This window comes from Anser brachyrhynchus (assembly GCF_964034855.1).
Source record: "Anser brachyrhynchus genome assembly, chromosome: Z".
Classification (NCBI taxonomy): Eukaryota; Metazoa; Chordata; class Aves; order Anseriformes; family Anatidae; genus Anser; species Anser brachyrhynchus.
The window spans coordinates 52,031,444-52,052,121 of NC_137697.1; the positions used below are offsets into that span (position 1 = coordinate 52,031,444).

The 20,678-nt window shown below is 47.4% G+C and overlaps 1 long non-coding RNA gene across 1 annotated transcript in view; it reads right to left on the minus strand.

Moving 5' to 3' along the window:
• Positions 1-16,139, minus strand: part of LOC308185594 — a 29,655-nt gene extending 13,516 nt beyond the window's left edge. Inside the window, exons 1-2 of the long non-coding RNA XR_013943493.1 lie at positions 14,621-16,139; positions 3,043-3,261 (exon numbers count right to left, since the gene is read on the minus strand). This is a non-coding gene — a long non-coding RNA (uncharacterized lncRNA). The remainder of the gene's footprint in view (positions 1-3,042; positions 3,262-14,620) is intronic.
• Between the last annotated feature and the right edge of the window lie 4,539 nt (positions 16,140-20,678).

Sequence of the window (20,678 nt, forward strand, 5' to 3'; positions counted from 1 at the left end):
AACAATTACCCTTCCCCCCAACTCCTCTAACCACATAAAACAATGATACACTAGCAAAGCCCCAAGCACACCTACTGCGGTCCTTGCCTCACTATCAATCCTCTTACTTCCCCTGTCCCCAGTAATACATGCCATTGTCTAGAAACTTAGGATAACACCCCAAACCGAAGGCCTTCAAAGCCTTAAATAAGAGTTAAACCCTCTTAGTTTCTGCACATTAAGACTTACAGAATATTAACCTGTATCTTCTGAATGCAAGTCAGACGCTTTAATTAAGCTAAAGCCTCCCTAGACAGATGGGCTTCGATCCCACAAAACTCTAGTTAACAGCTAAATGCCTAAACCAATTGGCTTCTGCCTACAAAGACCCTGACGCACCCTAGTGCGCATCGATGAGCTTGCAACTCAACATGAATTTCACTACAGAGCCGATAAGAAGAGGAATTAAACCTCTGTAAAAAGGACTACAGCCTAACGCTTCAACACTCAGCCATCTTACCCGTCACCTTCATCAACCGATGACTATTTTCCACTAACCATAAGGATATTGGCACCCTGTACCTCATCTTCGGGGCATGAGCAGGAATAGTCGGCACCGCACTCAGCCTATTAATCCGCGCAGAACTAGGACAACCAGGAACTCTCCTAGGCGACGACCAAATTTACAATGTAATCGTTACCGCTCACGCCTTTGTAATAAGCTTCTTTATAGTCATACCCATCATGATCGGAGGATTCGGCAACTGATTAGTCCCCCTCATAATCGGTGCCCCCGACATAGCATTCCCGCGAATAAACAACATAAGCTTTTGACTCCTCCCCCCATCATTCCTCCTCCTACTAGCCCCATCCACTGTAGAAGCTGGCGCCGGCACAGGCTGAACTGTCTACCCTCCCCTAGCAGGTAACCTTGCCCGCGCCGGAGCTTCAGTAGACCTGGCTATCTTCTCACTCCACTTAGCCGGTATCTCCTCCATCCTTGGGGCCATCAACTTTATCACCACAGCCATCAACATAAAACCCCCCGCACTCTCACAATACCAAACCCCACTATTTGTCTGATCCGTACTAATTACCGCCATCCTACTCCTTCTATCACTCCCCGTACTCGCCGCCGGTATTACAATATTACTAACTGATCGAAACCTAAACACCACATTCTTCGACCCCGCTGGAGGAGGAGACCCAATCCTGTACCAACACCTATTCTGATTCTTCGGACACCCAGAAGTCTATATTCTGATCCTACCGGGCTTCGGAATCATCTCACACGTAGTCACGTACTACTCAGGCAAAAAGGAGCCCTTCGGCTACATGGGAATAGTCTGAGCCATACTATCCATCGGCTTCCTAGGATTCATCATCTGAGCTCACCACATGTTTACAGTAGGAATAGACGTTGATACCCGAGCCTACTTTACATCAGCCACTATAATCATTGCCATCCCTACCGGAATCAAAGTATTTAGCTGACTAGCCACCCTGCACGGAGGAACAATCAAATGAGACCCCCCCAATACTATGAGCTCTAGGATTTATCTTCCTATTTACCATCGGAGGATTAACAGGAATCGTTCTTGCAAACTCTTCCCTAGACATCGCCCTGCACGACACGTACTACGTAGTTGCCCACTTCCACTACGTCCTATCCATAGGCGCCGTCTTTGCCATTCTAGCAGGATTTACTCACTGATTCCCACTACTCACTGGGTTTACCCTACACCAAACATGAGCAAAAGCCCACTTCGGGGTAATATTTACAGGAGTAAACCTAACGTTCTTCCCCCAGCACTTCCTAGGCCTAGCAGGAATACCCCGACGATACTCGGACTATCCCGACGCCTACACACTATGAAACACCATTTCCTCCATCGGCTCCCTAATCTCAATAGTAGCCGTAATCATACTAATATTCATCATCTGAGAAGCCTTTTCGGCCAAACGAAAAGTCCTACAACCAGAACTAACTACCACAAACGTTGAATGAATCCACGGCTGCCCTCCCCCATACCATACTTTCGAGGAACCGGCCTTCGTCCAAGTACAAGAAAGGAAGGAATCGAACCCTCACATGCTGGTTTCAAGCCAACTGCATTCACCGCTCATGCTTCTTTCTTATGAGACGTTAGTAAACCAATTACATAGCCTTGTCAAGACTAAATCACAGGTAAAAATCCTGTACATCTCATGTGGCCAACCACTCCCAACTAGGATTCCAAGACGCCTCATCACCCATCATAGAAGAACTCGTTGAATTCCACGACCACGCCCTAATCATTGCCCTAGCTATCTGCAGCCTAGTTCTCTACCTTTTAGCCCACATACTAACAGAAAAACTCTCGTCCAATGCTGTAGACGCCCAAGAAGTAGAGCTGATCTGGACAATCCTACCTGCTATCGTCCTGGTACTCCTCGCCCTCCCATCCCTACAAATCCTCTACATAATGGACGAAATCGATGAACCAGACCTCACCCTAAAAGCCATCGGCCACCAATGATACTGAAGCTACGAATACACAGACTTCAAAGACCTATCATTCGACTCCTACATAGTGCCCACCCCAGACTTACCCAACGGCCACTTCCGACTGCTAGAAGTTGACCACCGCGTAGTTATCCCAATAGAATCCCCCATCCGCGTAATCATTACTGCAGGAGACGTACTCCACTCCTGAGCAGTCCCAACGCTCGGAGTTAAAACAGACGCAATCCCAGGCCGACTAAACCAAACTTCATTCATTACCACCCGGCCTGGGATTTTTTACGGACAATGCTCAGAAATTTGCGGGGCTAATCACAGCTACATACCCATTGTAGTAGAATCAACCCCACTCCCACATTTCGAGGCCTGATCGTCCCTTCTATCATCATCCTAATCATTAAGAAGCTATGCAACAGCACTAGCCTTTTAAGCTAGCCAAAGAGGGACTTCCCCCTCCTTAATGATATGCCACAGCTTAACCCCGCACCATGATTTTCAATCATAATTATAACCTGATTAACCCTAGCACTCCTCATCCAACCAAAACTACTAGCCTTCACCACAACCAACCCCCCATCAAATAAGACCTCCCTCACTACCAAACCCACACCATGATCCTGACCATGAACCTAAGCTTCTTTGACCAATTTTCCAGCCCCAATCTATTCGGCATCCCCTTAATCCTACTATCCCTACTCTTCCCAGCCCTACTATTCCCGTCCCCAAACAACCGATGAATCAACAACCGCCTTTCTACTATCCAAACATGACTCCTTCACCTAATCACAAAACAACTAATAGTCCCACTCAACAAAAATGGCCACAAATGAGCCATAATATTTACATCCCTAATAATCATACTTCTTACAATCAACCTTCTAGGCCTCCTTCCATATACATTCACCCCAACCACCCAACTATCTATGAACATAGCCCTAGCCTTCCCACTATGGCTCGCCACACTACTAACAGGCCTACGAAACCAACCATCAGCCTCTTTAGCCCACCTATTACCCGAAGGTACCCCTACACCCCTAATCCCCGCACTAATCCTGATCGAAACAACCAGCCTACTAATCCGCCCCCTAGCCCTCGGAGTCCGCCTTACAGCCAACCTTACAGCAGGACACTTACTCATCCAACTCATCTCTACAGCCTCCATTGCATTAATACCCACCCTTCCCGCAGTATCCATCCTAACAATAATCATCCTACTACTCCTAACCATCCTAGAAGTAGCAGTAGCCATAATCCAGGCCTACGTCTTCGTGCTCCTTCTAAGCCTATACTTACAAGAAAACATCTAATGGCACACCAAGCACACTCATACCACATAGTTGACCCAAGCCCTTGACCAATCTTCGGGGCAGCCGCCGCCCTACTCACAACCTCAGGATTAATCATGTGATTCCACTACAACTCATCCATACTACTAACCCTAGGCCTCATCTCAATACTCCTAGTAATACTCCAATGATGATGAGACATTGTACGAGAAAGCACCTTCCAAGGCCATCACACTCCCACAGTCCAAAAAGGCCTACGATACGGCATAATCCTTTTCATCACATCCGAAGCATTCTTCTTCTTAGGGTTCTTCTGAGCGTTCTTCCACTCGAGCCTGGCCCCAACCCCAGAACTAGGAGGCCAATGACCCCCAACAGGAATTAAACCACTCAACCCGATAGAAGTCCCCCTACTAAACACAGCCATCCTACTAGCCTCAGGCGTTACCGTAACGTGAGCCCATCACAGCATCACAGAAGGAAACCGAAAACACGCCATCCACGCCCTAACCCTAACGATCCTCCTGGGATTCTACTTCACAGCCCTACAAGCAATAGAATACCACGAAGCCCCATTCTCAATCGCCGATAGCGTCTACGGATCTACCTTCTTCGTTGCCACTGGATTCCACGGACTCCACGTAATCATCGGATCCTCCTTCCTGACCGTCTGCCTCTTCCGACTGATCAAGTTCCACTTTACATCAGACCACCACTTCGGATTCGAGGCAGCAGCCTGATACTGACACTTCGTAGACGTCATCTGACTATTCCTCTACATAACCATCTACTGATGAGGATCTTGCTCTTCTAGTATATTAATTACAATTGACTTCCAATCTCTGGAATCTGGTATAAACCCAGAGGAGAGCAATGAACGCACTCATGTTCATATTCGCCCTATCATCAATCCTAAGCGCCGCCCTAACCGCATTAAACTTCTGACTCGCCCAAATAAACCCCGACTCAGAGAAACTCTCACCGTACGAATGTGGATTCGACCCACTTGGATCTGCTCGATTACCATTCTCAGTCCGATTCTTCCTCAGTAGCCATCCTGTTCGTCCTATTCGACCTAGAAATCGCCCTCCTACTCCCCCTGCCATGAGCCGTCCAACTCCAATCCCCCCTAATGACCCTCACCTGAACTGTAGTGATCCTCCTTCTCCTAACACTCGGACTGGCCTACGAGTGAATTCAAGGGGGCCTAGAATGAGCAGAATAACAGAAAGTTAGTCTAACCAAAAAGATAGCTGGTTTCGACCCAGCAGATTACAGCCAACCCTGTAACTTTCTTATGTCGCCCCTACATTTAAGCTTCTACTCAGCCTTCATTTTCAGCGGACTAGGACTAGCCTTCCACCGAACCCACCTAGTATCCGCCCTACTATGCCTTGAAAGCATAATATTATCGATATTCGTAGGCCTATCAATATGATCCATCGAAAACCAAGTCTCCTCATTCACCATGGTACCAATTCTCATGCTAACCTTCTCAGCGTGTGAGGCGGGCACAGGCCTGGCCATCCTAGTAGCCTCCACCCGCACACATGGCTCCGACCATCTACACAACCTAAACCTCCTGCAATGCTAAAAATCATCCTACCCACAATCATACTTCTTCCAACAGCCCTGCTGTCTCCACCAAAATTTCTATGGACTAACACCACCTTATACAGCCTCCTAATCGCTGCCCTAAGCCTACAGTGATTAATCCCAACCTACTACCCCTACAAATTTTTATCCAACTGAACAGGAATTGACCAAATCTCATCCCCCCTCCTAGTACTATCCTGCTGACTACTCCCACTCATAATCATAGCAAGCCAAAACCACCTGCAACAAGAACCCCTACAACGCAAACGAATCTTTATCTCAACCTTAGTCGCAGTCCAGCCATTCATCCTACTAGCCTTTTCCACCACAGAACTAGCACTATTTTACATCTCATTTGAAGCAACCCTCATTCCCACCCTAATCTTAATCACCCGATGGGGGAACCAACCAGAACGCCTAAGCGCTGGCATCTACCTGCTATTCTACACGCCAGTAAGCTCTCTACCCCTGCTAATCACAATCATACACCTATACGTGAAAATTGGCACCCTGCACCTGCCAACCCTACAACTAACCCACCCAACCCTATCCACCTCATGGACAGGAATACTATCAGGTCTAGCACTGCTCGTAGCATTCATAGTAAAAGCCCCACTATACGGCCTACACCTCTGACTGCCAAAAGCCCACGTAGAAGCACCCATCGCAGGCTCAATACTCCTCGCCGCCCTACTACTAAAGCTAGGAGGATACGGAATTATACGAGTCACTCTATTTATGGGCCCACTGTCCAACCTCCTGCACTACCCCTTCCTAACCCTGGCCCTATGAGGCGCCCTAATGACTAGCTCAATCTGCCTACGACAGACAGACCTAAAATCACTAATCGCTTATTCATCCGTTAGCCACATAGGCCTAGTTATCGCCGCAGGAATAATCCAAACCCACTGATCATTCTCAGGGGCAATGATCCTAATAATTTCCCATGGACTAACTTCCTCCATACTATTCTGCCTAGCCAACACAAACTATGAACGTACGCACAGCCAAATTCTACTACTCACACGAGGCCTACAACCTCTCCTACCACTCATAGCTACCTGATGATTGCTGGCCAATCTAACAAACATAGCCTTACCCCCAACAACAAACCTCATAGCAGAGCTAACCATTATAATCACCTTATTCAACTGATCTGCCTTCACGATCATCCTAACAGGAATCGCAACACTACTAACCGCCTCCTACACCTTATTCATACTACTAATGACCCAACGAGGCTCAATCCCCTCCCACATCACATCTATGCAAAACTCAACCACGCGAGAACACCTGCTCATAACACTCCACATTATCCCAATATTCCTCCTAATCCTCAAACCCGAACTGATCTCCGGAATCCCCTCATGCAAGTATAGTTTAAACCAAACATTAGACTGTGATTCTAAGAATAGAAGTTCAAACCTTCTTACCTGCCGAGGGGAGGGTTTAACCAACAAGAGCTGCTAACTCTTACATCTGAGCCTAAAACCTCAGCCCCCTTACTTTTAAAGGATAACAGCAATCCACTGGTCTTAGGAACCACCCATCTTGGTGCAAATCCAAGTAAAAGGAGTGAACCCCACACTACTAATCAACTCCCTCACACTACTCACGCTGACAATCCTCCTAACCCCAATCATCCTGCCATTTCTATTTAAAAACTTTAAAAACACCCCACAAGCCACCACCCGCGCTGTTAAAACCGCATTCCTAATTAGCCTAGCCCCTACAACCGCATTCATCTACTCGGGAGTAGAATCTGTCACCTGCCACTGGGAGTGAAAATTCATTATAAACTTTAAAATCCCCCTGAGCCTAAAAATAGACCAATACTCAATAACATTTCTTCCAATCGCCCTATTTGTAACATGATCAATCCTACAATTCGCCATATGATACATGGCCTCAGAGCCATACGTAACAAAATTTTTCACCTACCTACTGACATTCCTAGTCGCCATACTCCTCCTAACAACCGCAAACAACATATTCCTCCTATTCGTAGGCTGGGAAGGAGTACGAATCATGTCCTTCCTTCTCATCGGCTGATGACAAGGCCGAGCAGATGCCAACACCGCCGCCCTACAAGCCGTAATCTACAACCGAATCGGAGACATCGGACTGATCCTGAGCATAGCATGACTAGCTTCAACATTCAACACCTGAGAGATCCAACAAGCCGTACACCCCCACCAAACCCCAATCCTCCCCCTCATAGGATTAATCCTCGCAGCCGCAGGAAAATCCGCCCAATTTGGACTCCACCCATGACTGCCCGCAGCAATAGAAGGCCCCACCCCAGTATCAGCCCTACTGCACTCCAGTACCATAGTAGTAGCCGGAATCTTCCTGCTCATCCGCATGCACCCCCTGCTAGCCACCAACCAGACAGCCCTAACCGCCTGCCTATGCCTAGGTGCTCTATCAACCCTATTCGCTGCCACATGCGCCCTAACCCAAAATGACATCAAAAAAATCATTGCTTTCTCAACATCCAGCCAACTAGGACTAATAATAGTCACTATCGGACTAAACCTCCCACAACTAGCCTTCCTACACATCTCAACCCATGCCTTCTTTAAAGCCATACTATTCCTATGCTCAGGGTCTATCATCCACAACCTAAACGGAGAACAAGATATCCGAAAGATAGGAGGCCTACAGAAAATACTCCCAGTCACTACTTCCTGCCTAACCATCGGAAACCTGGCGCTGATAGGAACCCCATTCCTAGCCGGATTCTACTCAAAAGACCTCATCATCGAAAGCTTAAACACATCATACCTAAATACTTGAGCCCTACTCCTAACCCTTATAGCCACAGCATTCACCGCAACCTACAGCATCCGCATAACCATCCTAGTCCAAGCTGGACAAACCCGAATCCCCCCAATAGTATCAATAAACGAAAACAACCCACTAATCACCGCCCCCCTAACCCGACTCGCCCTAGGCAGCATTACAGCAGGATTAATCATTACCTCTTTCATCACACCAACCAAAACCCCCCCAATAACCATACCCCTTATCACCAAAACCGCTGCCATCCTCATAACAATCCTAGGAATCACCCTAGGCCCCTCATGTACAGGGCCACACCCCTCTAACGGCGCAAGCTTACATAGAAACATTATTAACAGACCTAGACAGATACAAAAACCCCTACAAGACCACGTATTAACTAACCCTGTTAACCCGACTCAGGAGCGCCTATAAGAGCGATTAAAATCTGTGAAAGGAACTCGGCAAATTAATAAGGCCCGACTGTTTACCAAAAACATAGCCTTCAGCAAATTAAACAAGTATTGAAGGTGATGCCTGCCCGGTGACTTAGGTTTAACGGCCGCGGTATCCTAACCGTGCAAAGGTAGCGCAATCAATTGTCCCATAAATCGAGACTTGTATGAATGGCTAAACGAGGTCTCAACTGTCTCTCACAGATAATCAGTGAAATTGATCTCCCCGTGCAAAAGCGGGGATGTGAACATAAGACGAGAAGACCCTGTGGAACTTAAAAATCAACGACCACCGCGAATCCTCAATCAACCCCACTGGGGCCACTACCATCGCAGAGCCTGGTCGATATTTTTCGGTTGGGGCGACCTTGGAGGAGAACAAATCCTCCAAAAACAAGACCATACCTCTTTACCTAGAGCTACCCCTCAAAGTGCTAACAGTGACCAGACCCAATATAATTGATTAATGGACCAAGCTACCCCAGGGATAACAGCGCAATCCCCCTCAAGAGCCCATATCGACAGGGGGGTTTACGACCTCGATGTTGGATCAGGACATCCTAATGGTGCAGCCGCTATTAAGGGTTCGTTTGTTCAACGATTAACAGTCCTACGTGATCTGAGTTCAGACCGGAGCAATCCAGGTTGGTTTCTATCTATGACACACTCTCCCCAGTACGAAAGGACCGGGAAAGTGGGGCCAATACCACAAGCACGCCCCCCCCCCCCCTCTAAGCAGTGAAACCAACTAAACCGTGAAGAGGGCCTTCCCCCACCACTTTCAATCCTAGAAAAGGACCAGCTAGAGTGGCAGAGCCCGGCAAGTGCAGAAGGCTTAAGCCCTTTCCCCAGAGGTTCAAATCCTCTCCCTAGCTTCACCCATGATTCAAATAACAACACTAAGCTGCCTCGTTATATCCCTCCTATACATCATCCCAATCCTGATTGCCGTAGCCTTCCTAACCCTAGTAGAACGGAAAATCCTAAGCTACATACAATCCCGCAAAGGCCCTAACGTTGTAGGGCCTTTTGGCCTACTTCAACCATTTGCGGACGGACTGAAACTATTTACCAAAGAGCCCATCCGACCCTCTACCTCTTCCCCACTTCTATTCATTCTGATACCAATACTAGCCCTTGTCCTAGCCCTCACCACTTGAGCACCACTACCACTCCCATTTCCCCTAGCAGATCTAAACCTCGGAGTTCTCTTCCTAATAGCCATGTCAAGCCTAGCCGTCTACTCAGTCCTATGATCAGGCTGAGCCTCGAACTCAAAATACGCACTAATCGGAGCCCTACGGGCAGTAGCACAGACCATTTCATACGAAGTGACACTGGCCATAATCCTGCTATCAATAATCATACTAAGCGGAAGCTACACACTCAGCTCCTTTGCCGTCGCACAGGAGCCTCTATACTTCATTTTCTCCTCATGACCCCTAGCAATAATATGATACGTATCCACCCTAGCAGAGACAAACCGAGCTCCTTTTGACCTCACAGAGGGTGAATCTGAGCTAGTCTCAGGGTTTAACGTTGAATACGCCGCAGGACCCTTCGCCTTATTCTTCCTAGCTGAATATGCGAACATTATGCTAATAAATACACTTACAGCCATCATATTCCTAAACCCAAGCGCCCTAGGGCCACCCACAGAACTATTCCCCGTCATCCTAGCCACAAAAGTCCTCCTACTATCTTCTGGTTTCTTATGGGTCCGAGCTTCATACCCACGATTCCGATATGACCAACTAATGCACCTACTATGAAAAAACTTCCTACCCCTCACACTAGCTCTGTGCCTCTGACACATCAGCATACCTATCTGCTATGCAGGCCTACCTCCTTACATAAGGAAATGTGCCTGAACTACAAAGGGTCACTATGATAAAGTGAACATAGAGGTATAACAGCCCTCTCATTTCCTGTTGACCTTAGAAAAGTAGGAATTGAACCCACACAAGAGAAATCAAAATTCTCCATACTTCCCTTATATTATTTTCTAGTAGAGTCAGCTAATCAAGCTATCGGGCCCATACCCCGAAAATGATGGTTTAACCCCCTCCTCTACTAATGAACCCTTACGCGACCCCAATCATAACCTTCAGCCTCATCTTGGGCACCACAATCACAATTTCCAGCAACCACTGAGTTCTGGCCTGGACAGGACTGGAGATCAACGCACTAGCCATCATTCCCCTAATTGCCAAATCCCACCACCCACGAGCAGTAGAAGCCGCAACGAAATACTTCCTAACCCAAGCAGCTGCTTCCGCCCTGGTCCTATTCTCTAGCATAACCAATGCCTGAGTCACCGGCCAATGAGACATCACACAAATAAACCACCCAACCTCCTGTCTACTACTGACAGCAGCAATCGCTATTAAACTGGGCCTAGTGCCATTTCACTTCTGATTCCCAGAAGTACTACAAGGATCGCCACTAATAACAGCCCTGCTACTCTCGACCCTCATAAAATTCCCCCCACTAACCCTGCTCCTACTAACATCCAAATCCCTCGACCCAGCTCTACTCACCGCCATGGCCCTAGCCTCAACAGCACTAGGAGGCTGAATAGGACTGAACCAAACACAAACACGCAAAATCCTAGCCTTCTCGTCCATCTCCCACTTAGGCTGAATCGCCATCATCCTAGTTTACAGCCCCAAATTGGCCTTACTTACCTTCTACCTATACACAATCATAACATCAGCCGTATTCCTAGCCCTTAACAAAATCAAAGCCCTTAACCTATCCATGATCACAACCTCATGAACAAAAACCCCAGTGCTAAACGCCACCCTAATACTAGTACTTTTATCCCTAGCAGGCCTCCCCCCATTAACAGGCTTTATACCAAAGTGACTTATCATCCAAGAACTAACTAAACAGGAAATAACACCAGCAGCCATGGCAATTGCCATGCTATCACTGCTCAGCCTCTTCTTCTACCTACGCCTCGCATACCACTCAACAATTACCCTTCCCCCCAACTCCTCTAACCACATAAAACAATGATACACTAGCAAAGCCCCAAGCACACCTACTGCGGTCCTTGCCTCACTATCAATCCTCTTACTTCCCCTGTCCCCAATAATACATGCCATTGTCTAGAAACTTAGGATAACACCCCAAACCGAAGGCCTTCAAAGCCTTAAATAAGAGTTAAACCCTCTTAGTTTCTGCACATTAAGACTTACAGAATATTAACCTGTATCTTCTGAATGCAAGTCAGACGCTTTAATTAAGCTAAAGCCTCCCTAGACAGATGGGCTTCGATCCCACAAAACTCTAGTTAACAGCTAAATGCCTAAACCAATTGGCTTCTGCCTACAAAGACCCTGACGCACCCTAGTGCGCATCGATGAGCTTGCAACTCAACATGAATTTCACTACAGAGCCGATAAGAAGAGGAATTAAACCTCTGTAAAAAGGACTACAGCCTAACGCTTCAACACTCAGCCATCTTACCCGTCACCTTCATCAACCGATGACTATTTTCCACTAACCATAAGGATATTGGCACCCTGTACCTCATCTTCGGGGCATGAGCAGGAATAGTCGGCACCGCACTCAGCCTATTAATCCGCGCAGAACTAGGACAACCAGGAACTCTCCTAGGCGACGACCAAATTTACAATGTAATCGTTACCGCTCACGCCTTTGTAATAAGCTTCTTTATAGTCATACCCATCATGATCGGAGGATTCGGCAACTGATTAGTCCCCCTCATAATCGGTGCCCCCGACATAGCATTCCCGCGAATAAACAACATAAGCTTTTGACTCCTCCCCCCATCATTCCTCCTCCTACTAGCCCCATCCACTGTAGAAGCTGGCGCCGGCACAGGCTGAACTGTCTACCCTCCCCTAGCAGGTAACCTTGCCCGCGCCGGAGCTTCAGTAGACCTGGCTATCTTCTCACTCCACTTAGCCGGTATCTCCTCCATCCTTGGGGCCATCAACTTTATCACCACAGCCATCAACATAAAACCCCCCGCACTCTCACAATACCAAACCCCACTATTTGTCTGATCCGTACTAATTACCGCCATCCTACTCCTTCTATCACTCCCCGTACTCGCCGCCGGTATTACAATATTACTAACTGATCGAAACCTAAACACCACATTCTTCGACCCCGCTGGAGGAGGAGACCCAATCCTGTACCAACACCTATTCTGATTCTTCGGACACCCAGAAGTCTATATTCTGATCCTACCGGGCTTCGGAATCATCTCACACGTAGTCACGTACTACTCAGGCAAAAAGGAGCCCTTCGGCTACATGGGAATAGTCTGAGCCATACTATCCATCGGCTTCCTAGGATTCATCGTCTGAGCTCACCACATGTTTACAGTAGGAATAGACGTTGATACCCGAGCCTACTTTACATCAGCCACTATAATCATTGCCATCCCTACCGGAATCAAAGTATTTAGCTGACTAGCCACCCTGCACGGAGGAACAATCAAATGAGACCCCCCCAATACTATGAGCTCTAGGATTTATCTTCCTATTTACCATCGGAGGATTAACAGGAATCGTTCTTGCAAACTCTTCCCTAGACATCGCCCTGCACGACACGTACTACGTAGTTGCCCACTTCCACTACGTCCTATCCATAGGCGCCGTCTTTGCCATTCTAGCAGGATTTACTCACTGATTCCCACTACTCACTGGGTTTACCCTACACCAAACATGAGCAAAAGCCCACTTCGGGGTAATATTTACAGGAGTAAACCTAACGTTCTTCCCCCAGCACTTCCTAGGCCTAGCAGGAATACCCCGACGATACTCGGACTATCCCGACGCCTACACACTATGAAACACCATTTCCTCCATCGGCTCCCTAATCTCAATAGTAGCCGTAATCATACTAATATTCATCATCTGAGAAGCCTTTTCGGCCAAACGAAAAGTCCTACAACCAGAACTAACTACCACAAACGTTGAATGAATCCACGGCTGCCCTCCCCCATACCATACTTTCGAGGAACCGGCCTTCGTCCAAGTACAAGAAAGGAAGGAATCGAACCCTCACATGCTGGTTTCAAGCCAACTGCATTCACCGCTCATGCTTCTTTCTTATGAGACGTTAGTAAACCAATTACATAGCCTTGTCAAGACTAAATCACAGGTAAAAATCCTGTACATCTCATGTGGCCAACCACTCCCAACTAGGATTCCAAGACGCCTCATCACCCATCATAGAAGAACTCGTTGAATTCCACGACCACGCCCTAATCGTTGCCCTAGCTATCTGCAGCCTAGTTCTCTACCTTTTAGCCCACATACTAACAGAAAAAATCTCGTCCAATGCTGTAGACGCCCAAGAAGTAGAGCTGATCTGGACAATCCTACCTGCTATCGTCCTGGTACTCCTCGCCCTCCCATCCCTACAAATCCTCTACATAATGGACGAAATCGATGAACCAGACCTCACCCTAAAAGCCATCGGCCACCAATGATACTGAAGCTATGAATACACAGACTTCAAAGACCTATCATTCGACTCCTACATAGTGCCCACCCCAGACTTACCCAACGGCCACTTCCGACTGCTAGAAGTTGACCACCGCGTAGTTATCCCAATAGAATCCCCCATCCGCGTAATCATTACTGCAGGAGACGTACTCCACTCCTGAGCAGTCCCAACGCTCGGAGTTAAAACAGACGCAATCCCAGGCCGACTAAACCAAACTTCATTCATTACCACCCGGCCTGGGATTTTTTACGGACAATGCTCAGAAATTTGCGGGGCTAATCACAGCTACATACCCATTGTAGTAGAATCAACCCCACTCCCACATTTCGAGGCCTGATCGTCCCTTCTATCATCATCCTAATCATTAAGAAGCTATGCAACAGCACTAGCCTTTTAAGCTAGCCAAAGAGGGACTTCCCCCTCCTTAATGATATGCCACAGCTTAACCCCGCACCATGATTTTCAATCATAATTATAACCTGATTAACCCTAGCACTCCTCATCCAACCAAAACTACTAGCCTTCACCACAACCAACCCCCCATCAAATAAGACCTCCCTCACTACCAAACCCACACCATGATCCTGACCATGAACCTAAGCTTCTTTGACCAATTTTCCAGCCCCAATCTATTCGGCATCCCCTTAATCCTACTATCCCTACTCTTCCCAGCCCTACTATTCCCGTCCCCAAACAACCGATGAATCAACAACCGCCTTTCTACTATCCAAACATGACTCCTTCACCTAATCACAAAACAACTAATAGTCCCACTCAACAAAAATGGCCACAAATGAGCCATAATATTTACATCCCTAATAATCATACTTCTTACAATCAACCTTCTAGGCCTCCTTCCATATACATTCACCCCAACCACCCAACTATCTATGAACATAGCCCTAGCCTTCCCACTATGGCTCGCCACACTACTAACAGGCCTACGAAACCAACCATCAGCCTCTTTAGCCCACCTATTACCCGAAGGTACCCCTACACCCCTAATCCCCGCACTAATCCTGATCGAAACAACCAGCCTACTAATCCGCCCCCTAGCCCTCGGAGTCCGCCTTACAGCCAACCTTACAGCAGGACACTTACTCATCCAACTCATCTCTACAGCCTCCATTGCATTAATACCCACCCTTCCCGCAGTATCCATCCTAACAATAATCATCCTACTACTCCTAACCATCCTAGAAGTAGCAGTAGCCATAATCCAGGCCTACGTCTTCGTGCTCCTTCTAAGCCTATACTTACAAGAAAACATCTAATGGCACACCAAGCACACTCATACCACATAGTTGACCCAAGCCCTTGACCAATCTTCGGGGCAGCCGCCGCCCTACTCACAACCTCAGGATTAATCATGTGATTCCACTACAACTCATCCATACTACTAACCCTAGGCCTCATCTCAATACTCCTAGTAATACTCCAATGATGACGAGACATTGTACGAGAAAGCACCTTCCAAGGCCATCACACTCCCACAGTCCAAAAAGGCCTACGATACGGCATAATCCTTTTCATCACATCCGAAGCATTCTTCTTCTTAGGGTTCTTCTGAGCGTTCTTCCACTCGAGCCTGGCCCCAACCCCAGAACTAGGAGGCCAATGACCCCCAACAGGAATTAAACCACTCAACCCGATAGAAGTCCCCCTACTAAACACAGCCATCCTACTAGCCTCAGGCGTTACCGTAACGTGAGCCCATCACAGCATCACAGAAGGAAACCGAAAACACGCCATCCACGCCCTAACCCTAACGATCCTCCTGGGATTCTACTTCACAGCCCTACAAGCAATAGAATACCACGAAGCCCCATTCTCAATCGCCGATAGCGTCTACGGATCTACCTTCTTCGTTGCCACTGGATTCCACGGACTCCACGTAATCATCGGATCCTCCTTCCTGACCGTCTGCCTCTTCCGACTGATCAAGTTCCACTTTACATCAGACCACCACTTCGGATTCGAGGCAGCAGCCTGATACTGACACTTCGTAGACGTCATCTGACTATTCCTCTACATAACCATCTACTGATGAGGATCTTGCTCTTCTAGTATATTAATTACAATTGACTTCCAATCTCTGGAATCTGGTATAAACCCAGAGGAGAGCAATGAACGCACTCATGTTCATATTCGCCCTATCATCAATCCTAAGCGCCGCCCTAACCGCATTAAACTTCTGACTCGCCCAAATAAACCCCGACTCAGAGAAACTCTCACCGTACGAATGTGGATTCGACCCACTTGGATCTGCTCGATTACCATTCTCAGTCCGATTCTTCCTCAGTAGCCATCCTGTTCGTCCTATTCGACCTAGAAATCGCCCTCCTACTCCCCCTGCCATGAGCCGTCCAACTCCAATCCCCCCTAATGACCCTCACCTGAACTGTAGTGATCCTCCTTCTCCTAACACTCGGACTGGCCTACGAGTGAATTCAAGGGGGCCTAGAATGAGCAGAATAACAGAAAGTTAGTCTAACCAAAAAGATAGCTGGTTTCGACCCAGCAGATTACAGCCAACCCTGTAACTTTCTTATGTCGCCCCTACATTTAAGCTTCTACTCAGCCTTCATTTTCAGCGGACTAGGACTAGCCTTCCACCGAACCCACCTAGTATCCGCCCTACTATGCCTTGAAAGCATAATATTATCGATATTCGTAGGCCTATCAATATGATCCATCGAAAACCAAGTCTCCTCATTCACCATGGTACCAATTCTCATGCTAACCTTCTCAGCGTGTGAGGCGGGCACAGGCCTGGCCATCCTAGTAGCCTCCACCCGCACACATGGCTCCGACCATCTACACAACCTAAACCTCCTGCAATGCTAAAAATCATCCTACCCACAATCATACTTCTTCCAACAGCCCTGCTGTCTCCACCAAAATTTCTATGGACTAACACCACCTTATACAGCCTCCTAATCGCTGCCCTAAGCCTACAGTGATTAATCCCAACCTACTACCCCTACAAATTTTTATCCAACTGAACAGGAATTGACCAAATCTCATCCCCCCTCCTAGTACTATCCTGCTGACTACTCCCACTCATAATCATAGCAAGCCAAAACCACCTGCAACAAGAACCCCTACAACGCAAACGAATCTTTATCTCAACCTTAGTCGCAGTCCAGCCATTCATCCTACTAGCCTTTTCCACCACAGAACTAGCACTATTTTACATCTCATTTGAAGCAACCCTCATTCCCACCCTAATCTTAATCACCCGATGGGGGAACCAACCAGAACGCCTAAGCGCTGGCATCTACCTGCTATTCTACACGCCAGTAAGCTCTCTACCCCTGCTAATCACAATCATACACCTATACGTGAAAATTGGCACCCTGCACCTGCCAACCCTACAACTAACCCACCCAACCCTATCCACCTCATGGACAGGAATACTATCAGGTCTAGCACTGCTCGTAGCATTCATAGTAAAAGCCCCACTATACGGCCTACACCTCTGACTGCCAAAAGCCCACGTAGAAGCACCCATCGCAGGCTCAATACTCCTCGCCGCCCTACTACTAAAGCTAGGAGGATACGGAATTATACGAGTCACTCTATTTATGGGCCCACTGTCCAACCTCCTGCACTACCCCTTCCTAACCCTGGCCCTATGAGGCGCCCTAATGACTAGCTCAATCTGCCTACGACAGACAGACCTAAAATCACTAATCGCTTATTCATCCGTTAGCCACATAGGCCTAGTTATCACCGCAGGAATAATCCAAACCCACTGATCATTCTCAGGGGCAATGATCCTAATAATTTCCCATGGACTAACTTCCTCCATACTATTCTGCCTAGCCAACACAAACTATGAACGTACGCACAGCCGAATTCTACTACTCACACGAGGCCTACAACCTCTCCTACCACTCATAGCTACCTGATGATTGCTGGCCAATCTAACAAACATAGCCTTACCCCCAACAACAAACCTCATAGCAGAGCTAACCATTATAATCACCTTATTCAACTGATCTGCCTTCACGATCATCCTAACAGGAATCGCAACACTACTAACCGCCTCCTACACCTTATTCATACTACTAATGACCCAACGAGGCTCAATCCCCTCCCACATCACATCTATGCAAAACTCAACCACGCGAGAACACCTGCTCATAACACTCCACATTATCCCAATATTCCTCCTAATCCTCAAACCCGAACTGATCTCCGGAATCCCCTCATGCAAGTATAGTTTAAACCAAACATTAGACTGTGATTCTAAGAATAGAAGTTCAAACCTTCTTACCTGCCGAGGGGAGGGTTTAACCAACAAGAGCTGCTAACTCTTACATCTGAGCCTAAAACCTCAGCCCCCTTACTTTTAAAGGATAACAGCAATCCACTGGTCTTAGGAACCACCCATCTTGGTGCAAATCCAAGTAAAAGGAGTGAACCCCACACTACTAATCAACTCCCTCACACTACTCACGCTGACAATCCTCCTAACCCCAATCATCCTGCCATTTCTATTTAAAAACTTTAAAAACACCCCACAAGCCACCACCCGCGCTGTTAAAACCGCATTCCTAATTAGCCTAGCCCCTACAACTGCATTCATCTACTCGGGAGTAGAATCTGTCACCTGCCACTGGGAGTGAAAATTCATTATAAACTTTAAAATCCCCCTGAGCCTAAAAATAGACCAATACTCAATAACATTTCTTCCAATCGCCCTATTTGTAACATGATCAATCCTACAATTCGCCATATGATACATGGCCTCAGAGCCATACGTAACAAAATTTTTCACCTACCTACTGACATTCCTAGTCGCCATACTCCTCCTAACAACCGCAAACAACATATTCCTCCTATTCGTAGGCTGGGAAGGAGTAGGAATCATGTCCTTCCTTCTCATCGGCTGATGACAAGGCCGAGCAGATGCCAACACCGCCGCCCTACAAGCCGTAATCTACAACCGAATCGGAGACATCGGACTGATCCTGAGCATAGCATGACTAGCTTCAACATTCAACACCTGAGAGATCCAACAAGCCGTACACCCCCACCAAACCCCAATCCTCCCCCTCATAGGATTAATCCTCGCAGCCGCAGGAAAATCCGCCCAATTTGGACTCCACCCATGACTGCCCGCAGCAATAGAAGGCCCCACCCCAGTATCAGCCCTACTGCACTCCAGTACCATAGTAGTAGCCGGAATCTTCCTGCTCATCCGCATGCACCCCCTGCTAGCCACCAACCAGACAGCCCTAACCGCCTGCCTATGCCTAGGTGCTCTATCAACCCTATTCGCTGCCACATGCGCCCTAACCCAAAATGACATCAAAAAAATCATTGCTTTCTCAACATCCAGCCAACTAGGACTAATAATAGTCACTATCGGACTAAACCTCCCACAACTAGCCTTCCTACACATCTCAACCCATGCCTTCTTTAAAGCCATACTATTCCTATGCTCAGGGTCTATCATCCACAACCTAAACGGAGAACAAGATATCCGAAAGATAGGAGGCCTACAGAAAATACTCCCAGTCACTACTTCCTGCCTAACCATCGGAAACCTGGCGCTGATAGGAACCCCATTCCTAGCCGGATTCTACTCAAAAGACCTCATCATCGAAAGCTTAAACACATCATACCTAAATACTTGAGCCCTACTCCTAACCCTTATAGCCACAGCATTCACCGCAACCTACAGCATCCGCATAACCATCCTAGTCCAAGCTGGACAAACCCGAATCCCCCCAATAGTATCAATAAACGAAAACAACCCACTAATCACCGCCCCCCTAACCCGACTCGCCCTAGGCAGCATTACAGCAGGATTAATCATTACCTCTTTCATCACACCAACCAAAACCCCCCCAGTAACCATACCCCTTATCACCAAAACCGCTGCCATCCTCATAACAATCCTAGGAATCACCCTAGGCCCCTCATGTACAGGGCCACACCCCTCTAACGGCGCAAGCTTACATAGAAACATTATTAACAGACCTAGACAGATACAAAAACCCCTACAAGACCACGTATTAACTAACCCTGTTAACCCGACTCAGGAGCGCCTATAAGAGCGATTAAAATCTGTGAAAGGAACTCGGCAAATTAATAAGGCCCGACTGTTTACCAAAAACATAGCCTTCAGCAAATTAAACAAGTATTGAAGGTGATGCCTGCCCGGTGACTTAGGTTTAACGGCCGCGGTATCCTAACCGTGCAAAGGTAGCGCAATCAATTGTCCCATAAATCGAGACTTGTATGAATGGCTAAACGAGGTCTCAACTGTCTCTCACAGATAATCAGTGAAACTGATCTCCCCGTGCAAAAGCGGGGATGTGAACATAAGACGAGAAGACCCTGTGGAACTTAAAAATCAACGACCACCGCGAATCCTCAATCAACCCCACTGGGGCCACTACCATCGCAGAGCCTGGTCGATATTTTTCGGTTGGGGCGACCTTGGAGGAGAACAAATCCTCCAAAAACAAGACCATACCTCTTTACCTAGAGCTACCCCTCAAAGTGCTAACAGTGACCAGACCCAATATAATTGATTAATGGACCAAGCTACCCCAGGGATAACAGCGC